Here is an 18156-nt window from a genome sequence, read left to right as displayed (position 1 = left end):
AAGTGGTTCAGAAGGACAGAGAATGGATTGAGCAACATGGAAAGAAGTAGAGGAAAACTGGGCAAAGAAACTGAATGAAAAGAGAAAATTAACAATACCATTAGCTCTCCTTTTCTGTGTTCTTTAATTCCTGGGGTCACATTCATATTTTGTTGTATTTGTTCAGGTATTGAAGAGGTTTATGCCTGCCTTGTATCAAGAGAATTAAGGGTAGGGTGCAGACTATAAAACAAAATTTAAAATTATAGGTTTTTTTTTTAAATTGAGCAGAATAAACCAATATGCAGGACCCCTCTCTTCAGTAAGTCAACATCATTGGGACTTCAAAAGTCCCATGAGGCGAAGAGCTAATTTTTAACTCGATGCCAAAATGAGGCCCATGTTATGCCAACTGGACCTCCAGAGAAAAGGGAATCTACAAATGAGGCAGTAAAGCAATGAAGGCTTCTCTGTGGAACACAGAAGAAGACCTCTCTGAAAAATAGTGGTAAGATTCCACCATCCCCATTCAGACCTCTGGCTTTTGGTAAAAACTGCTTTTCTTTATTTGCGCCATAAGATTGGAAAGATTAGTGTTAGAGCCCTTTGTTTCCCTGCAAATCATCCTAAATTCAGTTCCTGGTATCTCTATTCTGAGCTGAAGGGATTGCTTTCTGAAAACTATGTGTTGAGAATATGGGGCTAGACAGTTTAATGGTGTGTCTTGCCATGAGGCAGTTTCCTAAGCAGCCCATGACAGGACCATGTAATAAGGACATACAAATCAGGCAGCATAATATCTATGCCTTTGGTATTATACTCATATTATTACTCCCAAATAATGCAGATCTATTGAATAAATGTCAAATTACTTTAACACCTATGTAAATTCCATTGATTGAATATTGGAACTCAGAACAGGGTTTAGACTTTAGTGTTAATTAATTTGAAGAAAACCATTTAAAGCCTTATTCTTCCCTGCATGGTTCCTTTCACTTTGATCTAGATGGACAGTTAAAGAAAATAGAACGTGGATGCATATCTGATAAGGATAACCGCTGTGGTACCACAGAGGATTCCTCAAAAGATTTTCGTCTACTTATTGATCCTACGAGGAAGATGACGAGGAAGACAGTTAAAATCAGATGTTGTAAAGATGGTGAATTCTGCAATGAGAAATTGTAGACTGTTTTGAAAATAAACTGGAGGAACCTAAACATCTGTGTGCTTTTGCCTGCTGGATTACCCCTTTCTTAATTCTTTTTCCCAGAGGGGATAATTGAAATACGTAATGGCATTCTCAAGAATTAAAGCAATTACCATGCTCAGTACTCTATGTTTCAATTATTTTAAAAAGGAATATTTCTATTTCTTCTGGTGACAGAGGAAAATCAAGGAAAATAATATTTTTCCAAGCTTCTGAGGTCAATAATATGTTTTGATACCCCAGGCCAAATGTCCAGGGTTTTTTTTCTGCAGAGGGTTGAGTGAATGGATTTAAAAAAGAGAACTAGTAGGAGAAGCAGGGAGAAATGAAAAGGGGAGGAAGAAGATGAATGTAGCTCAGCAAAATGACAGGGTGGGGTGGGGCTAAAAGGAGAAAGAGGGAAAGTACAACAACTCATATGCAAGAAAGATGGGAAAAGATAGTTACAGCTTGAATAGCAGAGCAGGGAGAGATAATAATCACTGTAATCATAATAATCATAATGATGATAAATGATATTTCCTACTTGCCTCTCCCTGGGTCTTGAGACAGGGTACAACATAGAATAAAACACATAAAACTATTTAAATACATTACATTAAAAGACACAAACATAGGTCATATTAAAATCATGTAGCATATATTTAAAATAGCCCAATTTAAAATTCATAGTTTAAAATGAACTGAGTGGGCCTGCCAGTAAATTTAAGTCTTTGATACAGTTTTAATAAACAAGAACAATAGAGGGATTAGAGAAACAGTGAGAGGAAAAGTACAAATAGGAATTGTGGAAAAGACAACAAGAATGGACAAGGGAAAGAGAAAACATTTAACCAACGGAGAATAGGGAAGGAGAAGATGTTTAGCCAGGGGTGTGTGGATGGAGAAGGAGAAAATAGGGGGAAAATGACTAGGGAATTGGAAGGAACCATTAGAGACAGAGGGAGAATAAGTATTGCCGGTGGGGAGAAAGAAAAAGAAGTGAAATAAAATATTAAGATGAATGAATGAATGCATGAATGAATGAAATTTTATTTCTATACCGCTATTCCTTGTAGATCACAGCGGTTTACAAAAATCACCATAAAAAAACACTACAATACATCAACCCATAACCCAATAATACAAAAACCCACGATACCAATTTAAAAAACAATACAAAGTATCCTACGACATTTCATACAATCATTCACAATCTAAAAACCAATTAAAATCATACAACGAATTAGCTGGATCAAACAATATGCACAAGGGAGAGAAAGGATAACATCAAGGCACATGGGGGAAGGCTTGATGGAAAAGAAAGGTCTTCCGATTTTTCCTAAAGAGATCTAGGGAGGTTGCTGAGCGGAGCTTGTTGGGCAAAGAGTTCCAGGTCTGGGGGGCCACGATCGAAAATGCCCTTTGTGAAGAAGACACAAACCTTGCCTTAGGAACTCTTAATAGATGTTTTCCACCTGATCTGAAAGTGCGGGGCGGACTGTATGGAGAGAGGCGGTCCTCCAAGTACCCTGGGCCCAAGCCATTTAGGGCTTTATAGGTCACAACCAACACCTTGTATTGTGCCCGGAAGCGAATAGGCAGCCAATGTAGATCTTGCAACATAGGTGTTATATGGCTAGTCCTGGAACATCCTGTGACCAGCCTTTCTGCCATATTCTGAACCAATTGTAGCTTCTGAGTTTGGTACAAGGGTTGCCCCATGTAGAGCGCATTACAGAAATCCAACCGAGAGGTTACCAGAGCATGTACCACCGTTTCAAGGTCCCCCTGGCCCAGGTAGGGTCGCAGCTGGCGTATTAGCCGAAGCTGATAACAGGTACTCCTGACCGTCGCATTCACCTGAGATGAAAGGTGAAGTGACAAATCCAGAAGCACCCCCAGACTGCGAACTGAGTCCTTCAGGGGGAGCGTGACCCCGTTCAGGACAGGTGGACAAATATCCATCCCCAGGCCCGGGGAACCTATCACGAGTACTTCCGTTTTCTCTGGATTCAAACTGAGTCTGTTCTCCCTCATCCAGGCCATTACCGACTCCAGACAGGCATTTAGAGGAGAGATGCCATCTCTGGTCACTGCATCAGTTGGAGACACAGAGAAACATATTTGGGTGTCATCAGCGTACTGATAACACCTCACCCCGTGTCTCCGGATGATCTCTCCCAGCGGCTTCATCTAAATGTTAAATAGCATGGGGGACAAAATCGCTCCCTGAGGGACACCAGATGTCAGGGCCCTCTTGTCGGAGCGACAGTCCCCAGCTGCACCATCTGGAATCTACCCGAGAGATAGGAGCGGAACCACTGAAGCACAGTGCCCCCGATCCCCAACTCCCTCAGGCGTTCCAGAAGGATACCATGGTCAATGGTATTAAAGGCCACCAAGATGTCCAAAAGCACCAACAGGGACACGCTACCCCTGTCCATGCCCAGATGGAGATCATCGACCAGGGCGACCATGGCAGTCTCAACTCCATAGCCCGCCCGGAAGCCGGTTTGAAATGGGTCTAGAAAATCCGTTTCGTCCAAGATCGCTTGAAGCTGGAAAGCAACCGATAGAATAGACTAGAAAGCTGGGCCAAAGCAAACAAAATGAACTTCAACAGGGAGAAATGTAAGGTACTGCACTTAGGGCAGAAAAATGAAATGCACAGATATAGGATGGGGGACACCTGGCTTAAGGAGACAACATGTGAAAGGGATCTAGGAGTCCAAGTGGACCACAAGTTTGACATGAGTCAACAGTGCGATGTGGCAGCTAACAAGGCCAATGCGATTTTAGGCTGCATCAATAGAAGTATAGTGACTAGATCAAGGGAAGTAATAGTGCCACTCTATTCTGCTCTGGTCAGGCCACACCTGGAATATTGTGTCCAGTTCTGGGCGCCACAATTCAAAAAGGACATTGAGAAACTGGAGCATGTCCAAAGGAGGGCAACCAAAATGGTGAAAGGTCTGGAAACCATGCCCTATGAGGAACGCCTTAGGGAGCTGGGTATGTTTAGCCTGGAGAAAAGAAGGTTAAGAAGTGATATGATAGCCCTGTTTAAATATTTGAAGGGATGTCATATTGAGGAGGGAGCAAGCTTGTTTTCTGCTGCTCCAGAGACTAGGACCCAGAACAATGGATGCAAGCTGCAGGAAAAGAGATTCCACCTCAACATTAGGAGGAACTTCCTGACAGTAAGGGCTGTCTGACAGTGGAACACACTCCCTCGGAGTGTAGTGGAGTCTCCCTCCTTAGAGGTCTTCAAATGGAGGCTGGATGGCTATCTGTTGGGGATGCTTTGATTTGGATTTCCTGCATGGCAGGGGGTTGGACTAGATGGCCCTTGCAGTCTCTTCCAGCTGTATGATTCTATGCCTCTTTCTTAGTAGTAATGTCATTAATACAGTTTCCCTGTCAAGGCAGCTCATACATATCAAAGTTAAATTTTCATCCGGTATTCCATCTGCTTTCATCAACTATTGGCAACAATTGTGGATTCTGTTGAAATACATATGTATGTGTGTGTATATATATATATATATATATATGACCACCCCATAAGAAAAGCCCTTTTGTTAACATGGAAAAAATCAGGGGGAGATTTTATAACAAACTCCCACTTTGGACTTCAATGCAGGAAGCTTTTTTCGGCAATGGGAAAAATGAACAAAATGGTAGACATATAAAGAGCTAACAAAAACAGAGAAAAAGGAAGATTGGAAATAAAACAAAGAGAGGAGTTAATAAAAGAGGGGGGAAATCTAAGTTGGTTTAAATACACGCAAATAAAAAGAAAACCTAAAGAGGATGTTAAGAGCAAAGGGATAGAAACAACAATTAATGAATTACATGACTTATGGTGGAAATTAGATAAAAAGAAAATTTCTAAATTTTTGCTAAAAAGGGAATTAGAAAAAGAAACAATAAAAGAAAGTATGATACAACGGACACAAAACATTGGACACCCAATAACCTATGACAATTGGCAAAAACATGGAAAATGAAACAAATTTACTGCGTCACAAGATTTAAAGGAAAATCATAAATAACAAACAGATGGTACATTACCCCTTTAAAACGTAAGAAAACATACAAAATGCCAGACATGAAATGCTGGCGCTGTAAAAAAGACCCTGGATCATTATATCACATGTAGTGAGCTTGTATTAAGATCAAAAAGTTTTGGGGGAAAATACATTTAACTATTCAAAAAATATTACCAGAATTTTATCTATTAAACATAACATTTGTCTTTAAAAAAGAAATAGAAAATAAATACTGGAGGGTATTTTTGAATATAATAACAGCAGCAAGATTGGTCATAGCCAAAAATTGGAAAAATAGTGACATACCAAATTCAGAGGAATGGATATTAAAACTACAAGAACTAAGAGAAATGGATAGACTTACATTCCTGATCAATAATAAGCCCAAAGATAAATTGAACAAAGAATGGCTTCCGGTAGTACAATTTTGGGAAAACACATTAAATATTAAAAGGGATTTGATTACTTAGGCCTCTTATGAAATAAAAGAGCATAATAATAGGAAATAATGGTAAACAAAAGATGCTTGGAGGAATGAATTAAGAAATGAATTACATTCTATAGAAATATTTTATAAGACCGGATTTAGCCAATGAAATGAAAAACTTTTGTTTGCTTATTTTGTCTTTATTTTTATTGGAAACGCGTGATGTATAGCATATAGATGGATGAATCAATTGATGTGAAACTTAATGAGTGATGTCACCTATAAAGCAAAGGGTTTATAGCCACTGATCTTGGTCTCATAGAATAAGATAAGAAAATGATCATAATGGTAGATGTAATACTTAATTACTGAGGAAATAGAACAAGTCTATGGGTGCTTATGCTATTACGTCTTCTACACAGTAAATCTCAAAGGTGCTACAAGATCCTTTTGTATACTGATATTCCAGACTAACATGGCTATGTCTCTGAATTCTTTTACTTGGTTATTGTAGGGATAAATGGAATATCAAACCAAAGAGGGAAACCATGTAAAGCAGCTATCTATACCATTGGTGTAGTACATGTTAATTAAAACAACAGAAGTAATGTTGTTTAATGTTTCATGGCCAATTGGTCTTTCTCTTTGTTCTCTCATGAGAACAGGGCATTCTCTAAATTGCTTGTGAATGTGCACCAGTGAGGGTATAAAAAGACATGGGTTCTTGACAGAGCTGGAAGGCACTAGAGAGCAGTGTTTCTAACACCCAAATACACCCAAACCCCAAACATGAACAGAGTCTCTACAGTTTCCGTTTCTTCATGGCATCCCTTCTTCTCCCTTATTTGGGGTCTCAACACACTTCTCCGACAGCTCCAGCTCAGACCTGGCTCGCTCTGTGGGAATTGGGGCTTGTTCCCAGAGTTCCCTTTTCGGGTCCCACCACTCTCCTTCCAAAGTACCACCTTCCTTGCTTCCGTCTCCATTCCCCTTCCTGAGGATATCTAAAAGCTCCCTCTTCCTTAGGATCCCTCAATTTTATCTTCCTGTGAGGTCCCACTCTCAACAGCCCATGTCTTTCTTCCAGCATCACTGGTCAGCCTTCCTTCTTGGGGCTTCTGGTTATCTTTCCTAGCCCTGTCCCGATTGCCTCTCTTCACCCCGTTCTTCCGCATCTTCCCCTCCACCCTATGCTCACCTCTCCCTTATCTTTTATATCCCCTCCTACCAGTCTTGGCTCCTCCCCCTCTTCTGTTCCTGGGTCCTCCTTTCCTTCTCCTCTCATCTCGCCCCGACCAACCCTCCACTCATCTTCCCCTACTCACTACACCTTAGTTAACAACTAATATCTTAATAATGCAATAATATATAAATAAAAATTTTATTTATTATTATTTATATGTCTCTCACCTTAGGTTCGTCAAAACAGACCTGACCAGAAGCACTGTCCCAGAAAAGGCCTGGATTTAACATGACCACCCCGAGCTAACCAATATTATTTTTTCATATACTACAAATCCCATCTACTATATATCTTCAACTCAACTCAAATGTATGGCAGAGAGCAGTTTTCAGATGCCAATCTGACACTTACACATTGTAAATCGCTTAGGGATTCGTTCATTTTATTGTTTGTATGTACAACGCTGTGCAAATCTACAGCACTATATAAATAAAGCATAATAATAAGTGTTATAGAAATGTTCTTGCTATTGCTATATGGGAATTACAATTTATCAGTAACATTATTAGTATACAAAAAAATTGCTACAGATTTTGTATGGTGTGGTATGAGAGGAGCTGAATCTATGGGGTGGGTGTTTGACACCATGAACTGGGTGGTGCCAATCCTACTGACACCTTTGAACACAAAGTAGCAATCTTGTAGTACTGCATTCAGAAACTCCTGAAGCAGCAAATAGTTTGGTGACCGAGTATTTCCCCACACTGACCACTGCTTTGCTTTGAGTTTTGGTGCCAGCTGAGTTATATAACATTGGAGTGGGAGAAGAAGGAAGAGAGGAGGAAGTAAGACAAATATATTTTGCCCTAAGATTTCCTCCTGGAAGAAATTTGGAGAAAAGAGGCTTGGCCCTGCATCCTGTGGAACCAGATGAGATCCTCCACCTCAGAGCAGAACAATTTCAGGCACTGACACTATATTGCCCCTAAATGAAATGTCCAGAGGAGCAACTGCAGGCTAGTACTGTTTCATGATCTATTCTGGGCTTCAGGCCTTCTACTCCATAAAATTTTAATAATCCCCGATAAACTGAAATGTAGATATAATCCCTGATAAACTGAAGCTTCTGCACCTTGTCTTCCAGCAGGGCAACCAAACTACACTTGCTGTAGGTATAGCTCTGCATGTCCTTGGGTAAGAAAACAAAAATAATACAGCTGTTATAGGTCATTGGGGCAGCTTCTACACTAACCAGTGTCACAGTATCCAGACCTACCTCTTAAACCCTGACCTCACAAAATTTCCCTTGTTAATTGTGTTCCTGTTCACCCCGAGAAGCTTACATCTGAGGTAGCTGCCTCCATGTGCTAGCACTTATATATACACAAAATCATGTGTATGTGAGGAAGATGTGAGACAGAGGAAGAGAGCGAGAGAGAGAGAATTACAGTGGTCCCACCACATTCCCTGGGTTAGGGGTGCAGGACCCCCATGAATGTGGAAAACCACAAATAAAAAAACACTATTCTTTTTACCTGTGTGAACACCTCTCTAAAAATCTCTAGGTCCTCCAGTGCGACTCTGTGGTCAGCATCTGCTGGAAATTGACCATAGAATTGTGCTGGAAGAACAACAAATGCCTAGTGGAGTGTTCTCTCTAGGAATCTCTAGGTCCTTCAGTGTGACTTTGGGTTCAGGTTGATCATAGAGTTTCTCTGGAGGACCTAGAGATTCCTAGAGAGAATATATTAATAAAATCCATGAATAATCAAATCTGCAAACATCAAATCTGCAAATGTGGAGTGACAACTGTAGCTGTACAAATAACCAAGATTCTCTATTGATTTTTATATCAATCCAACATTGAGATTGTTGGTAATGGAGAAAACTGCACCACCCTTTGCTGAGAAAAATAAAGAAAGCTTATCGTGGGTTGTAGTAACAGAGTTAAACAGAGTTATGATGACCCAAAGTCCTCTTTGTTGTAAACAGAGCGATATTTTCCATTTCTTCCTACCAGACCTTTTTTGGCTGTCTGTCGGTATGGCTATGTTCCAACAACAAAGTAATGCAAGTTTGTGTAGGTGCACATTTAATATCCCACCTTTCTCCTGCATGGAATCTTTCCTATTTTTAAAAGTGATTCCCTATAATACAGGATTTCCTCTTTATTTCTATGAAATTATCTCTTTATTCTTTAATCAAGATCATAGATACAGATTCCTCCATTCACTCTCTATTAGAGATCATTCCCAGCTTCCATGTGACTCTTCTTCATCACACAGAGGAAGTTTATGGGTGAAATGAAGCGACTGCATTTTTGGCTATGTGTAGTAGTTTACAATTTCATGGTCCATTGGCATTCCTTTTTGTTCCCCATGGGAGCAGGATGTTCTCTAAGCTGCTTGCACTGCAGAGCATCAAGGGGATAAAAGGAGGCAGCTTGTCCCAATTGCTGTGAGAGAGTGTTGGTCAGTGTATTATCCTCTATATTTTAGTACTTTGTTCTGGCACACAGACGCCACCTGGTTCCAGATGCTCCTTGTGGACCAAATCCTGCTCCTAACATTTTGTGCATTCCTCCACCTGACACCTGGAGGTAAGGTCCATTGGCCAGAGCTGGAAGAAGGATTTCTGATTTAGCAAGTTCTTAGCAGACTTGACATGACTAGCAGTTCTGGAAAAATGCTCCCCAATGGAGAGTCACACTTTTTTTTCGAGAAATGAGGAAAGTAGTAAACTATACTTCATTTTAATTTGTTGTTGCAGAAAAGAATGGGGCAAACAATCTAAACAAAAGTTAAACGCATTACAAATCATGCTAATCCAGTTGTATGTGTGAAACTCCCTGTGTGGCATACAACAACGGGTGATCATGACCAAAGTAGCCTTCGTAAAAGAATCAGAAATTCAGGAAAGTGTGCATCTAAGGTTTATGGCTGAAGCGAAGTAGAACATTTAGGACCTGCAACTAGTAAACAGAACTACCACAGAATAAACTCAAGCCTTTTTTCTGCAATCACTCCTCAGGGTTGCTGCAAATACTCTGTTTGTAATGTTTATACCTTTGTTTTTGTGTGTGCTTTTGTCTATACAGGTTGAGTCTCCCTTATCCAGAATTCAAAAATCCAAAATATTTTAAAAATTAAATCTCTCTTTCATGGGTGGTTGAGATAGTAACACTGTTGCTTTCTGATGGTTCAAGGTACACAAACTTTTTTTTACACACAAAATTATTTTAAAATATTATAAAATATTCAGGCTATATATATAATGTACATATGAAACATAGATTAATTTTGTACATAGACTGGGGTTCTTACACCAAGTTACTATATTATGTATGTATATGCAAACACAGATACTCTGATTTCCTTTTTAAATCTCCAAAATACAAAAAATCTCTGGTCCCAAACATTTCAGATAGGGGAGAGTCAAACTGCATTTGTTTTAATTTTTACATTTCACCTTGAGCTCCAGTTTTAGAGGAAAGATGTGATCTAAACAAAACCATCATCACCGCCAAAAACACTAATACCTAAAATATTATCTAGCTTGTTCTTGATTGTTTCTTTTCTTTACTGACAGTTTTAGGGAAATGTGCATTGAGAAATGGTTGCAAAGCATGCAGAACTCATTGGTGTACCTAGTTTATTAGCTGAAATTCTTTTTGAAAGTGTTTTAGTAATAGAATTTCTCTTCTGGAGCAGGTGCTTTGAGATGCAGAAAATGTAACATCAGAAGTCCGACACAGCCTCAAATGCCTTGTGAAGAAGATAGTTTCTGTGAAGTTAACTCTGAAACAAGTATTTGCAGTGTTGTAAGAGCCTATAAGGGTAAGATAATTCTGATTAGTTCCTACCATTTATAGCTTCTGTACTTTTAGTCAGCATGGTGTAGTTGTTTGTGTGTTAGATTACAACTAGTGGTCAAGATTCAAGTTGCTGCTTGGCCACAGAAACCCACTGAATGACCTTGAGTGAGTCACACACTCTTGGGACCAGAAAACTCTGTGATAGGATTGTCTTGGTGTTGCCATGACTCAAAAACAGCTTGAAGGCACACAACAACTCATTGTATATCATCTGCCCCTCCTTTCTATGACACTGACAAGGAAATACATAGCCCATAAGTTCTGGGAATGGAGAGTTTCTACCTCCTTTGGTCACATGGAATGGAGTAGTCCACAAGCAGACTCCACTAGCCATATATATTGTTTGGGCACCACTAGCTCCCTAAGCAAATTATCACTTTGAAGGGCAAAAACACTTAACATGAATGCTGTCATATATAGCTACCCCCTAAGATAAATTATTTGGAAAGCTCACAAAAAATTAGAGCATAGAAATAGAATCACAGAATTGTAGACCCATGGATCATCAGGTCGAATCCCTTGCTAAAGCATCCTGAGCAGGTAGCTGTTCAGACTCTTTTTGAAGACAATCCAGAGAAGGAGACTCCACCATGTCTAGGCAATTGGTTCCATTTCAGAACTACTCTTATTTCCAAGAAGTTCCTTCTAATGTATAACATAAATACATAAATACAATATAAGATGAAAATAATTAAAATAAATTAACTATGAATTTTAAACTGGGAGTTGCAGAATATGATAGAATTATTGAATTGGAAGAGATCTGAAGGGCCATCAAGTCTATGCCTCTGCTGTGCAGAAATACACAATCAAAGCACCCTCGGCAGATGACCATCCAGCCTCTCTTTAAAAACTTCCAAAGAATATACTATTTTCAAGGCCTTTGCCTAGCAGTGAAGACTCTTGGATCATCCTACTGGGAGCCTTGGTGGCACAATAGTTAAATACAGGTACTACAGCTACATCATTGTGAGTTCAGTCCCAGGGCTCCAAGGTTTACTTAGCCTCCCATCCTTTAGTAAGTCAGTAAAATGAGTACCCAGCTAGTTGGAAGCAACTGGCTTACAGACTGTAAACTGCTTAGGGAGTGCTGAGTTCACTATGAAGCAATATAGAAATGTAAATGCTATTGTTTGGGAAAACTATTTTGCAATTGTAGCTTGAAAATGCCCTCTCCAGAGTGTTTGAGTCCCTTACTTCAGCTTGTGCAGGCTATGGGACTGGATCATTATGACATATTAATCCCTTATCATGGCCATCCTGCTAATGAAGGGTGAGAACTGGTTGAACTGCTGAGTTGAAACTGGTTGAACTGCACGTGCACATTTAGAACTCACTGGGCCCGTTTCAGGGCCAGTCTGATAAACTCCTCTGTTATTCTTGTGCTCTGTCAGTTCACAGCATCTGGTAAAAATTTGTGCCAGCAGGAAAGTGAAACTGCTTTGAGGTTTTATCTGTACTTAGAAGGAGCTGTCTAACATACTGAACTCCAGATCTAAAACAGATTAAGTATCTTGGAAAGGTCATTTACATTTCATCCTGAACCCTAGAGTGAATTCACCTCCCCACTGCATGGATGCCACCAGCTTCCATGACTGCCACCTTCTTCATTGTCAGGATTTCACCTAGACAATCAAGCCTTGGACTGCACTTCCTGAACTGAACTGCACAACTGAGGTCAGGTTAGGGAAAGCACATACACTTGTCAATTGTCCAGCCCTACACAGAAACACAAATGGACACATCCTACAAGGGATATGAGGCAAGAAGAATCCAGAATGCACAGGGAATGCCTTTGTATGCCATTTTATATAAATTGCAAAAACAAAGAAAGAGAGAGAGTATTTAGAGAGAACTTTAAGCACCTTTGACATATATCTGCCATTGGTATGTATCTCGATTCAAATTTAAAATCCTTTGTGTATGGAAATGAAGTAGCAAGTCCAGTTTTAACTATGGTGGGTAATGAGCAAAAACATTGGCCAATGTATATGGAATTTAAGAGCAAGACCAGTTTGGCTTTGGAAACAAACCTGTAGGTGAAGAAAATAGATGAGTGGAGGACGCCCCCCCCCCCTGAGTATGGGGTCAGATACTGCTGAAATGTGTGTAGTGAGTCATCAGCAGTATCTGACCCCATACTCATCACAAGGCAATGGATGTCTTGTCTCAGAAATTCACATGTGTGCAAGGCTTGTGGTCCGTTATATAGTAATTCAAGCAAACTTTGGTGTGGTACAGCTTGCCATAAAGTGGCGTACTCATGCCAATACTAGGGTTAGGGAGTGCACACCAATCACACACTCCCTAACCCTAGTACATGTGCACGGCGCCATCGATATGCGGTGCTGTCCAAATGATGTGCATAACAATGACATCACGCATGTGCTGCATCCAAACAGCGCGGCATGCACGTGACATCTCTGCACCGCCCCAGGCTGCTTATGGCATGGGAAGGAGCTCCAAAACAGAGCTCCTTTTGGGCCTCTGCATAGTTGGCACAGGAACCAAATGGATGTGCCAGCGATGCAGAGGAGAAAGGGGCCACAGTGGCTACCCCTTTCTCCCCTTTAGTGCCAGGGGTGTCCGGGGGCATGAAGCCCCAAGGACACCCCTTTTCCAGGCCAAAGAGAAGCGGTGTTTGGAAAAATGGTGGATTGGGGCCTCGGGGCTGCTGGTGAGGCTGCTCTGGCCCCAATCCATCACAAAAAGGGGCGGGTGCAGGCTGTCCCTTTGGGCGGTCTGTGCCTCACCTTTTTTTAAAAAAAAGAATGTTAAAAATGTGCACAATTTAAAAAGCACACATTAAAGGGGAAAATGTGTACAAATATATTGCATTATCATGGGTGGCCTTACTCATGTGCAAGTCCAACCTACACCTGTGTTAAGTTGATGTTTCTTCTTTTGCTAATTGTGGAGGCTGGAATTGTGACTGGGGGGGTCTGGGAAGGTACCTTGTGGCTGTATGTCTTTCTATAGGAAAATATCTTTGCCATGCTCCCCTTCCGTTGGCCAATAAATGGCTGTGTTCTTGAGGTGGCTGCTTCCCATAAAAGATGCATTTCAGACTGAGATGTTGATCTCAATCAACGTTTTACTGTGTTGTATTGCATCACATTGCATTATACTATATTCCACTTCAAAATTAGGAAATACTTCCTGTCAGTGAGAGCTGCTTGACAGGGAAACACACTCCCTTGAAGAGTGGTAGTGTCTTCTTCTTTGGAGGCTTTAATCAGAGGTTGGATGGCTATTGGTTGGGACACAGGTGTGCTTTGATTGTATATTCTTGCATGGCTGGGAATTGAGCTGGATGGCCCTCGTGGTCTCTTCCAACTCTATGATTCTATAATATCATGTGAAAAATGTGTATAAAATCTGTGAGCCACCTTGAGTCCTTTCTGGGAGAAAGGCAGCATATAAATGAAATAAAATAAATAAATAAAAATGGACAGGAATTTCAATCCATTAAATAAAAAATATCATAAAACTATAGAACAGAGTAAGGGATGGGAATGCAGGAGGAATTCAGGGAAACACACTCATACACTCCAGAGTAAAGCAGTGGTAAAGCAGTGGAGTGCGTGGACCACACCAGGTGACACCCTTACAGGGGTGACACCATTGTTGTTTGGTGTTGTTCTGTGCCTTCAAGTCACTCCTGACTTCTGGCAAACCTATCACAGGGTTTTCTGAGACTGAGAGAGTGTGACTTGGCCAAGGTCATCCAGTGGGTTTCCATAGCTGAGCAAGGATTTCAACCCTGATCTCCAGAGTCATAGTCCAACACTCAAACAACTACACCATGCTGGCTTTCTGGGGTGACACCACTGCTCCTCACATCTCTAAGTTTTGGCAAAAACAGGCTGTGGCATTTGCCTGTTTCCCTTTAAAATGCTGAAAGAGGTAGGGTGAGTGGTGTGAGGCTCAGTGAAATGAGAAAGGAGAGGTCTCTGGTTTTTTTTTTTAATTTGTTTTTTAAAATTCTCTTTAAAAACATCAGCTTTTACCAAATTTTCACTTGAAAACCACATGAAACTATACATACATAAATAAATTTAGGCTGTGTGTATAATATTGTAATTTAAAGTTATAACTTTAATTGTGCTAGTTGTTTATGCCACAACTATTAGATTCAGTGATATGCAGGAATTATGGTTTTTGAGTAATGTTAGTATGGAAAACATGACTAAGGTGTGGTATGGGAGGAGGTCAATGGTGGGGGTAATGCCATGAGTTACCAAGTGACACCAGCCCTAGAGATGCCACTGGAGTAAAAGTTTGTCATACTCCTAACTATCACACCTGTATACTTTATCTTATTTCTGGCAAACTTCAGAAATAATATACCCTTTTGTTGGTTTCCCATTACAGTCAGTGGTATGAAAATTTGATTTTGTGAATCAAGTTTTGGATTTGGGCACTGAGTCAGTTGGGGAACCTCTAAAGCAATGATTGAGAAAGTGGGCACCATGCCCTTTCAGAGGCAGTGGAAAGATACAAGGGGCAGTGAGGGTAAAAGGGGGCAGCAGGATAGTGGTGAGGGAACAGGGAGTGGTGGGGTGGAGTGGGCTTGAGTCAAAGCATTGGTATGTAAGAAAGACAAGGGGAACCAGTGGCCTTTAGGATTGTGGTGGCAATAAGGGTTGCATGAAACCTCTTTTCAGGGTCCCTAAAAACCACCACACAACCATTCTCATGCTGTGAGGTGGTGTCTTCCTTTTGTTGCCTGCCCATGCAAGCTCACTCCCGTATCTGCATCTTTCACTAGTGGTGGCAGTTGGGAAGCTCTCATGAGGCTTGGATGCAGGGCATCCCTTCTGTGTCTTGAAAAGGCACCATTTTGGAACAGACTCACTGACCAAGGAGTTAGAGCATGTAGCAGAGGAGAAGGGACAGCAAAAAGGAGCTTTCAAATTTGGGACCCTGACTGAGCTTTGTGAGTTTTGCCAGGACTTGGCTGAAAGGCTGGAGTTGCATTGTTGCTCCTGCTTTCTCTTGTAAGACAGGCTAAGAGAGGAGGTAGCAGAAGAAACAATGTGGTGGTGGTGGGGAACACCTGAAAGTGCGTGGCAAAGTCATGTATCTGGGGAAGGAGGGGGAGGAGTCTCTGGGATCAAGTCTTGGATAGAGTTCTTCACCTTGGAACAGTTCCTGAAGCCTCCTTTTCCCTGTCCATGCCAGTCTCCAGTCTGAGCATGTGGCCTTTGTAAACCCCCCCCCCCCTCATACACACACTGGCTGCATCCTTCTCCACCACAATAAAGATGGATTGAGAGTTCTTCTTTGACAGAGAGAAGCTTCTCCCTTTGCACCTGGTGACCTGAGTGTAGCAACTGAGTAGGTGGCTGAGTAGCAACCGAGAGGCCTCTTTCCTGCACTGTTCTTTGCTGCAAGGCCAGCAGAGGTGAGAAGCTTCTTGGTCACTGCTCAACCTGTTGCTTGGTTGCTACTCCCAGGATCACTAGGAGCAAAAAGAGCAGTGAATGAGATTGGTTGTTTTGAATTTGTAGTAGAACAGTAGACCTAACATCAAGAAATACATGGGGTGGGCACTAAGGTTGTTGCCCAAGAGGAAAAAGGTGGTAGCCCAAAAAGCTATGGTGACTACTGCTCTAAAGTGATCTAAGAGAAACTGGCTCCTGAAATATTTTTTTTCCAGTTAGTGCACACTACAAGAAAGGGCTTGAATAAAAGAACAGTCACTGGTGGCATAAATATAAACTGAATTCATCCTACGTATTATCTGACTGGTTCCCATGAACATGGTAGTTTTAGGCCAAAAAGGATCAAATCCTTCCATAGCATTGGCTTTTATCTATCTCATCAGTAAACTGGAAGTATGAGTAGCCTGCTAAAATCTGAGCCTGCAATGAGAACAAATGATTTCAGTATACCTTGTCTAGTGCACATTGATTGATTTAAAGAGAGAAAAAAACACTGAATGTCCGCTTTCTCCCTCTGTTAACTCTTCCTAGATGGAAACTTAATTATGATCGATAGAGACTGCGTGGGAAGGCGTGGTGGCAGTTGTGGTGAAACAAATGATTATCAAATACAAAATGTACGTATTGCAATCACCTGTTGTGATGAAGAAGACTTTTGTAATCAAAATCTATAGAAAATCTGAAAGTAACTTGTGTAATGCAAGTTACCCTGCATGTAAAGTTGTAATTTAATTTTCCTGTGAGCACAACACCTTGAGCCTTGTTTTGAAGCAAAATACAAAACACACATCCAATAAATAAATAAATACACAAGTCCTCATTTTGTTTTGTGCCATTGTCAGTTTTATTTGGGAACTGAATCTCTGCAGGATTGCATTGCTGCCCACAACCTAAAATCCTTTCACCTCAGGTTATTAAGGAAATTACTATCATTCACAATATAGTTGTAGAAATGGAAAACATTGCATAGAAATGGAAATTTTGAACGAAATACTTCCTAGAAATGTAAAGTTACATTAAGGTATGTTTAATTTCAAAAGCAAATACAAGTTTTACAGGTGCAACATCATTTTAGCCTTGCTGGATGCTGTGAATATGATAAATCACAATAAAAAGAAATGGATTCTCTCATATACAAGATTAAAAAAAAATTAAACGTTAAAAAAATTATTATAGATTGATGTCACAGTAATTTTGCAAATCACCATGCAATTATTCAATCACATTCATGTAGAAAAACTGCAAGAATTTATATGAATCAATTACATTGCTAAAGTAATTATCCTTTAACCAAGCAAAGATCTATACTTGTTTTTGGTGTGGGTTGTTTTTTTGGGTTTTTTTGAGATGTGAATTTTTAAAGGAACATTATCGTATATGAAGATTATTGGATAATAATAATAATAATAATAATAATTGTGTTTCCCCGCCTCTCCCATAGGATCAAAGTGGGGTTACAAACTAATTAAAAACCATGACACAATCTCATAAAAACAGGATAAATAAACTCCAATATAAAATTCTACAAACTCTATGGACAACATACAGCAGGGTAAGGCAGGGAATCAATCGCATCGAAAATACTATTCATTCTACAGAGGGGAAGGCTTGGCAAAAGAGAAAGGTTTTAAGTCTCTTTTTAAATGATTCCAGGGGGGTCATAAGACGGAGCTCCTCGGGAAGACTATTCCAGATCCATGGGGCTGCTACAGAAAAAGCCCTCTGGGATGTGGAGACATATCTGGAAGATGGTATTTCCAACAGGTTCTTCCCGGATGTTCTAAGTGTGCGGGGCAGATTATAATAGATAAATCAGAACCATGTTGCTTTTAGATTCTAGCACAGGAGTGGGCAGGGTGTGGTTCCTGGGTGACATGTGGGCTGTGAAAAACCTCCTGTTTGGGGGAAAAAAGATTTTTCCAGGGCCCAAATAATAAGGAGAGGGAGACTTTTTAGAAGGCAAAAATGTCCCCGACAGCCCACATTTCCTTCTAATTAAGGAAAA

The 18156-nt window shown here is 40.5% G+C and overlaps 1 long non-coding RNA gene across 1 annotated transcript; it reads left to right on the top strand.

Moving 5' to 3' along the window:
- Positions 1-9241: 9241 nt before the first annotated feature.
- On the top strand, positions 9242-16957 carry LOC149310562 (uncharacterized). Its single transcript, XR_016281584.1, has 3 exons — positions 9242-9429; positions 10541-10666; positions 16683-16957. It is a non-coding gene; the product is annotated as an uncharacterized LOC149310562 (long non-coding RNA).
- The last annotated feature ends 1199 nt before the right edge of the window (positions 16958-18156 follow it).

Source organism: Sceloporus occidentalis, unplaced genomic scaffold (genome assembly GCF_023333645.1).
Source record: "Sceloporus occidentalis isolate IW3139 unplaced genomic scaffold, rSceOcc1.0.p SCAF_6, whole genome shotgun sequence".
Taxonomy (NCBI): Eukaryota; Metazoa; Chordata; class Lepidosauria; order Squamata; family Phrynosomatidae; genus Sceloporus; species Sceloporus occidentalis.
This window is presented reverse-complemented; position numbering and strand designations above follow the sequence as displayed.